Source organism: Suncus etruscus, chromosome X, assembly GCF_024139225.1.
Source record: "Suncus etruscus isolate mSunEtr1 chromosome X, mSunEtr1.pri.cur, whole genome shotgun sequence".
Lineage (NCBI taxonomy): Eukaryota > Metazoa > Chordata > Mammalia > Eulipotyphla > Soricidae > Suncus > Suncus etruscus.
In genome coordinates, this window is record NC_064868.1 from 19,216,450 (window position 1) to 19,223,465 (window position 7,016).

General features: G+C 43.2%; 1 non-coding gene across 1 annotated transcript; it reads right to left on the reverse strand.

The window, feature by feature from the left end:
• Window positions 1–2,209: 2,209 nt before the first annotated feature.
• Window positions 2,210–2,373, reverse strand: LOC125999764 (U1 spliceosomal RNA). Its single transcript, XR_007492235.1, has one exon. It is a non-coding gene; the product is annotated as a U1 spliceosomal RNA (small nuclear RNA).
• Between the last annotated feature and the right edge of the window lie 4,643 nt (window positions 2,374–7,016).

Sequence of the window (7,016 nt, forward strand, 5' to 3'; positions counted from 1 at the left end):
CAGTTACAAAGTTGTTCATGATTTTCGGTCATACAATGTCCAATGCCTTTTCACCAGTGCATATTTTCCCCCACTTTCCTTCTGCCCTCCCCAAGTCCCTCCTTTCTGCCTGCTTCTGTGGCAGACATCTTTCTTCTCTCATGTTCTATTTCCCTCCCTCCCTCACTTTCTCCCCCTCTTTCTTCCTTTACATCTTTTAGACACTGTGGTTTGCAGTACTGTTACTGAGGGGTATCATACATATCACTTTATCTCCTTTCAGCATCCAGTTCTTGTTTAGAGTGATCATTTCTAAGTACTTTTGTCATAGTGGTCTCTTCTCTACTCTAACTGAACTTCCACATTATTTGTGGCAAGTTTCCTACCAAGAACTGATCCTCCTGGCCTCTATTGTCTTTGGATATTATTACCATACTATTTTGTTTGTTTTTATATCCCACAAATGAGTATGATCATTCTATGTCTATCTCTTTTTCTCTGATTCAATTCACTCAGCATAATACTCTCCATATCTATCCATGTATAAGCAAATTCTATGACTTCATTTTCCCCAGAGAAAATTCTTATGTAATCTGAATTCAAGTTATTTATGAGATATATTCTTTGCAGAAAATGTCTCCCAATGAGTGGCTTGCCTTTCTATTCTCTAAAGGTGTCTTCATTTTGATGAAGTCTAATTTATCAGGCTTTTCATTCAGTGGACCACACAAACTATGCTCAGGGATTAGGGGCCACTCATGGAAATACTCTACCTCCTGTTCAGGCCTGATGGTTCAATGCTAGGCCTGGGAAAGGGGTATTGCTTGGGCCTACTAGTGGTAGGCACCACCACCAAAGCTGGGTGGCAGGAGGGTGTCAGAGATTACATGTAAAGTATGTGCTCAGCTCTTTGATTTCTCTTCCTAGTCCCTAATTTACCAGTTGTTTAAAATGGATCTTCTTTTGCTGCCCCATCTAAGGAAAAAATGTGCCTGATCAAAGGTCAGAGGTAAGGTGGTTTTCTTGCATGCAGTTGCCCCCGTTCAATCCCCAGCACTGCATATGGTTCCACAAGTACCACCAGGATTGACTCCTGAGCACAAAGTCTAACTCCTGAGCTAGATGTAGACCCGCCAAACTAAATAATCTCCCAAAAATATACTGTTAAACTTTTCCAAAGTGAGCAATACTTTACATCCCTCCTAACATTTGAGTTGTTCAATTTTCTTACTGATCACTTGATATTATCGATCTGTTTTATCTTGATCAACATAGGTGAAGGAGAATGGTTTTATTTTACTGTTAAATTATCATTCCTCACCCCTTTTCCTTTGTTATTATTGCTAGGACCAGACTCACCACTTTTGTTTGCAGTGTTCATTGGAGGTCACAAAACTTCAGTTGTGGTACTTACACATACTTACTTGGCTATGATGGTGGGGATCCCGATCAGTAATACTGCTGGGACCATGCTGGGAAATGGTATGATTGCAGAAGTGAATTCAGTGCCTGCAAGGCTCTACAATTGATCCATCTCCAGGCCCTTCATTATGGTTTGAATTTGCATTTCCCTAATGGCTTGTGAAACTGAACAATTTTGCTTATACTTATTTGTCATCTATGTATCTTCCTTAATGAACTATGTTCAAATACTTGGCCTTTCTGGGTTTGAGTTATTTATATTCTTATTGAGTTTTGAGAGTTCATTTTGTGTTTCATTTGTAGGTTTTTTTTTTGTTATGTTTTGTTTTTGTTTTTTTGGTTTTTGGGTCACACCCGGCAGCGCTCAGGGGTTACTCCTGGCTCAATGCTCAGAAATCACTCCTGGCGGGCTCAGGGGACCATAAGGGACGCTGGGATTCGAACCACTGACCTTCTGCATGAAAGGCAAATGCCTTACCTCCATGCTATCTCTCCGGCCCCTCATTTGTAGTTTCTTTATCAGGTAAATATCTATTTTGCATAGAGTTTTCTCAAACTGGTTTCATTTTCTTTCTTTCTTTCTTTCTTTTTTTTTTTTTTTTTTTTTTTTTTTTTTTTTTTTTTTTGGTTTTTGGGTCACACCCAGCAGTGCTCAGGGGTTACTCCTGTCTCTATGCTCAGAAATCACCCCTGGCAGGCATAGGGGACCATATGGGATGCCAGGATTTGAACCAAAGTCCTTCTGCATGAAAGGCAAACGCCTTACCTCCATGCTATCTCTCTGGCCCCTCATTTTCATTTTTTTTTTTAGGGGAGAGCGCGCACGCAATCCCCCACTACCATAAATTACTCAGTCGAGTTTCCCACATGTGGGGAAATCGCAGGGGTCAGCACGCCCGGAGTGCAATGGGCGAGCCTCACCCTAGGGAAACCACCTTCGTGATCATGGATGCGCCCCTGCCAGGTAAGTATCATTTTCATTTTTAACAGGAGGATAAATACAATGTTTCTCGGGTATCCAAAAGCACTCAGCTTTGCAGGAGGGCTCCCAGAGTTACTCCTGAAGATGCTTGGGGACAGGTGACGGGGAACAGGCAATGGGATACTGTGCAGGGGTGGGAGCACTACTGGAAACTAAACTCAGGGTTCAAACAGGCTAAGTGCATGTTCTACCATTTAAACTACAATGCAGGGGCCGGAGCAGTGGTGCTAGCCTAGGAAGGACCACAGTTTGATCCCCTGGCATCCCATATGGTCCCCCAAGCCAGGAGCGATTTCTGAGTGCATAGCCAGGAGTAACGCCGAACATCACCGAGTGTGGTCCAAAAACAAAACAAAACAAAAAAACTACAATGCAACTCCTCTTTTTTTTTGGGGGGGGGGGAACACATCCAGTGATGCTCGGGGATACTCCTGGCTCTGCACTGAGAAATCGCTCCTGGCTTAGGGGACCATATGGGATGCCGAGGATCAAGCCCGTCTCTCCTGGGTCAGCCATGTACAAGGCAAATGCCCTACCACTGCACTATCGCTCTGGCCCTCTCATTTTTCTTTTTTGAAGATTACCTCAAATCAAAACTTCATTTTTGTTAAGTCTGATTCATCAATTTATTGTGGACTATGCTTTTGGTGCCTGAGACAAAGTTCTAAGAATTTTTTGTTTTTATTTTCTATGGATTTTATCTTAGGTATTACATCTGAGTCTGTGGACTATGTTTATTTCATTTTGAGTACATGATGTGAGGTAGTGATGAGGTTCTTTCATTCTTCTTTTCCATTTTGAGGGGCCACTCCTGGTGATGCTCAGGACATTCAGGGCTAGGGGTCAAAAACTCAGGGCTCCCACATGTATTGCATACACTCTAGAACTGTGAGTCATATTTTATTCTTTCCTGGTTTTACATAGGAATGAATGTTCAGTGATTCTAAGCAATATTTGCTAAATAAATTAACTTTCAAAATGGCAATGATAAGACCAGAGAGATAGTACAGTGGGCACGGTACTTGTCTTACATGTAGCTGACCTAACTTCAATTCCCAGCATCTCATATGGTCCCCTGAGCACAGCCAAGAGTGATCCCTTGAGTGCAGAGCAGGAATAAACCCTGAGCATCACTGGGTATGACCTCAAAATTCAAAAATACTTTTTGGGGGAAATCAAAGGGGCCAGGGCAATGGCCTGGTGATACAATTCATGACTTGCATTAAAAATTCTTTTGTACCTGTGTCAAATATCAATTGACCATGCATCTGTGGTCATGTATCTGGACTAGCTGTTCTGTTCCAGGACCCTGTCCTTTTGCCACTGTCACACTGTATCAGTTACACTAGCTTTAAGTACATCTTGGAATCAGATATTGTGAGTTCTCCAGCTATAGTTGCCTTCTCGAGATTCCTTTGACAACTCGAGTTTTTTTCTTCATCATACATATTTTTTATGATAATGTCAAACTGAAAATTCCTTCAAAGAGTTTTTCTGGGGCCAAAGACTTGCTTTGTACATGACCAACCTAGGTTAGTCTGGCTTGGTCCCCAGAACCACATATGGTCTTTCAGGAGTGATCCCTGAGCATAGAGCCAAGAATAAGCCCTGAGCTCTGCTGTGTGTGACCCAAGACCCAATAAGCAAAAAAAGTTCGGGGGAAATGGAGTCTAGAGATTTAGATGGGGGTTACAATGGAGTCAATATATCAATTTGGAGAGAATTGACATTGTATTATCTATATCTCAATTACAAGTTAGTTTAAAAGTAAACATCTGACAACTTTATTTCAGATTCTGTGGGTAAAAATCTGGGTACAGCTTAGCTGGGGCTCTTTACTTCAAGATATTTCCCAAGGTTGCAATAAATTGTTTGCCAGATCTGAGTTTAAGGCTTTGCTGGGGGGAGATTCTGTTTTCAAGTCACTGACAAGATTCCATTTCCTTTTTTGTCTTGTGGTGGCATGAAGGGAACCCAGTGCTGCACACATGCATGGCCAGTGATCCATTTCTGTTCCACTTCGCTGAGCCAGGATTCAGTTTCTTCAAAGCTTCTGGACTTAAAAACTTCAATTCATTACTGAGAGTTGACTGGGAGACATTCTTAGTTCCTTGACACAGGTTTCTTTATAGAGCAACTTAGAACATGGTGGCTTTCTGTCCTTAGAACATGAGTAACAAAGTGCTCAAGACAAAAGCCACTGTCTCTTTGCCTAGGCAGTATCAACATTTTTGTTTTCTTCTACCTATTAAATGTGAATGACTAGGTCTAACCCATACATTCAAGGAGGCAGGGAGATTATAGATGGGAATGAATACCAGAAGAAAGGAATCATTGGGAGCCATCTTAAACTGCCATAAATATTTTAATAATAAATCTTCTCATTTATGAAGATAATGTCATTGTTTTTAGGTACTCTTTTATTTTTGTCATTGATATTTTGTAGTTTATCATAGGTCATACACATGTTTTATTAGACTCATACCTGGGCCCGGAGAGATAGCACAGTGGTGTTTGCCTTGCAAGCAGCCGATCCAGGACCAAAGGTGGTTGGTTCGAATCCCGGTGTCCCATATGGTCCCCCGTGCTTGCCAGGAGCTATTTCTGAGCAGAAAGCCAGGAGTAACCCCTGAGCATCACCGGGTGTGGCCCAAAAACAAACAAAAAAAAAAGACTCATACCTGCAGATATAATGTTGATGTCCTTGTATATGGCATTATTTTAAATTTTCCATTTCTAAATTTTATGGTTAGTATACAGAAATGCAATTAATTTCTGTGTGCTTTCCCCAACTCCATCTGCTGCATGGGATTGTTCCAGTTGAACATGATACAGCTGTTCTTTGGCTCTTGTGCCCTTCCACAAGTGTCTGCAAACTGCCATCTCATGCTGTTTGGGCTCTAGGCTTGTTTCCTGTCCCCCAGAGTGATGACTGAAACCCGAGTCAAGGGGCTAAAAGGATAGTACAGTTTAAGGCACTTATTTTGCATAAAACCACCCTTAGTTCAACCATATACGTCCCCTGATGCCCCCAGGAATGACCCCTAATCAGAGTCAGATGTAGTCCTTGAGCACCATCAGGTATAGTCCAAACCCCAAAAATCATGATAATAAGCAAATAAAAATTTGAGTGTAGATTACCATAAAAATCAACAAATAATCCAAACTAGATGCTCTGCAGCTCTTGTGAATTTGTACTTTCGTCCCTTTTGGGAGAGATGCTCAGGGATTATTCTTGGCTCTGAGCTCAGGGCTCACTCCTTTAAGGCTTGGAGGGGCATATGGGATGCCGACAGTCAAACCTGGATTGGACATATAAGGCAAACCTGCCGCACTATTATTCTTTCCCTTCCTATCATTTCTACTCTCCAAGCCACGCAGGAATTCTATTCTTGCTACTCTTTATATTCAAATATGAAGACATTTATAGTATTTAATGTGTTCTAGACTAGAAAGTTTTTTGTAAAACATCTAGTTAATCCAGAATAGGGCTGGAAACACAAGACCCTCTGTTAAAATACTAGTATTTTCCTTTCAAGAAGTATTTTCTATCACACATGTCACAGGATATGGGGGATCATTTCTTGTGAAACCAGTGACAAGCCTAGAGCAGGAAAAGTCACAATGAAAAGATCTCATAAGGAAAGTACACCGGCCCAGTGGGGCTCAGCTGTGAAAGACTGTGAGTGTGACCTGTCTATGTCTGTCTACTGTCCTCTTGCGTGAAACTCTTGCGAGTGGGGCAAAAAGAGCCTCCAGAAACCTCGCTCGCCCAGACGCCATTTTCAGGGAGGAACTTCAGAGCATAAAAACCGGCTAACCTTTGCAAAAGCTGGCTCCCTGTGTGTGACACCAGGCGGGGAAAATCTGCGAAAGTACACCGGCCCAGTGGGGCTCAGCTGTGAAAGACTGTGAGTGTGACCTGTCTATGTCTGTCTACTGTCCTCTTGCGTGAAACTCTTGCGAGTGGGGCAAAAAGAGCCTCCAGAAACCTCGCTCGCCCAGACGCCATTTTCAGGGAGGGACTTCAGAGCATAAAAACCGGCTAACGTTTGCAAAAGCTGGCTCCCTGTGTGTGACACCAGGCGGGGAAAATCTGCGAAAGTACACCGGCCCAGTGGGGCTCAGCTGTGAAAGACTGTGAGTGTGACCTGTCTATGTCTGTCTACTGTCCTCTTGCGTGAAACTCTTGCGAGTGGGGCAAAAAGAGCCTCCAGAAACCTCGCTCGCCCAGACACCATTTTCAGGGAGGGACTTCAGAGCATAAAAACCGGCTAACCTTTGCAAAAGCTGGCTCCCTGTGTGTGACACCAGGCGGGGAAAATCCGCGAAAGTACACCGGCCCAGTGGGGCTCAGCTGTGAAAGACTGTGAGTGTGACCTGTCTATGTCTGTCTACTGTCCTCTTGCGTGAAACTCTTGCGAGTGGGGCAAAAAGAGCCTCCAGAAACCTCGCTCGCCCAGACGCCATTTTCAGGGAGGGACTTCAGAGCATAAAAACCGGCTAACCTTTGCAAAAGCTGGCTCCCTGTGTGTGACACCAGGCGGGGAAAATCTGCGAAAGTACACCGGCCCAGTGGGGCTCAGCTGTGAAAGACTGTGAGTGTGACCTGTCTATGTCTGTCTACTGTCCT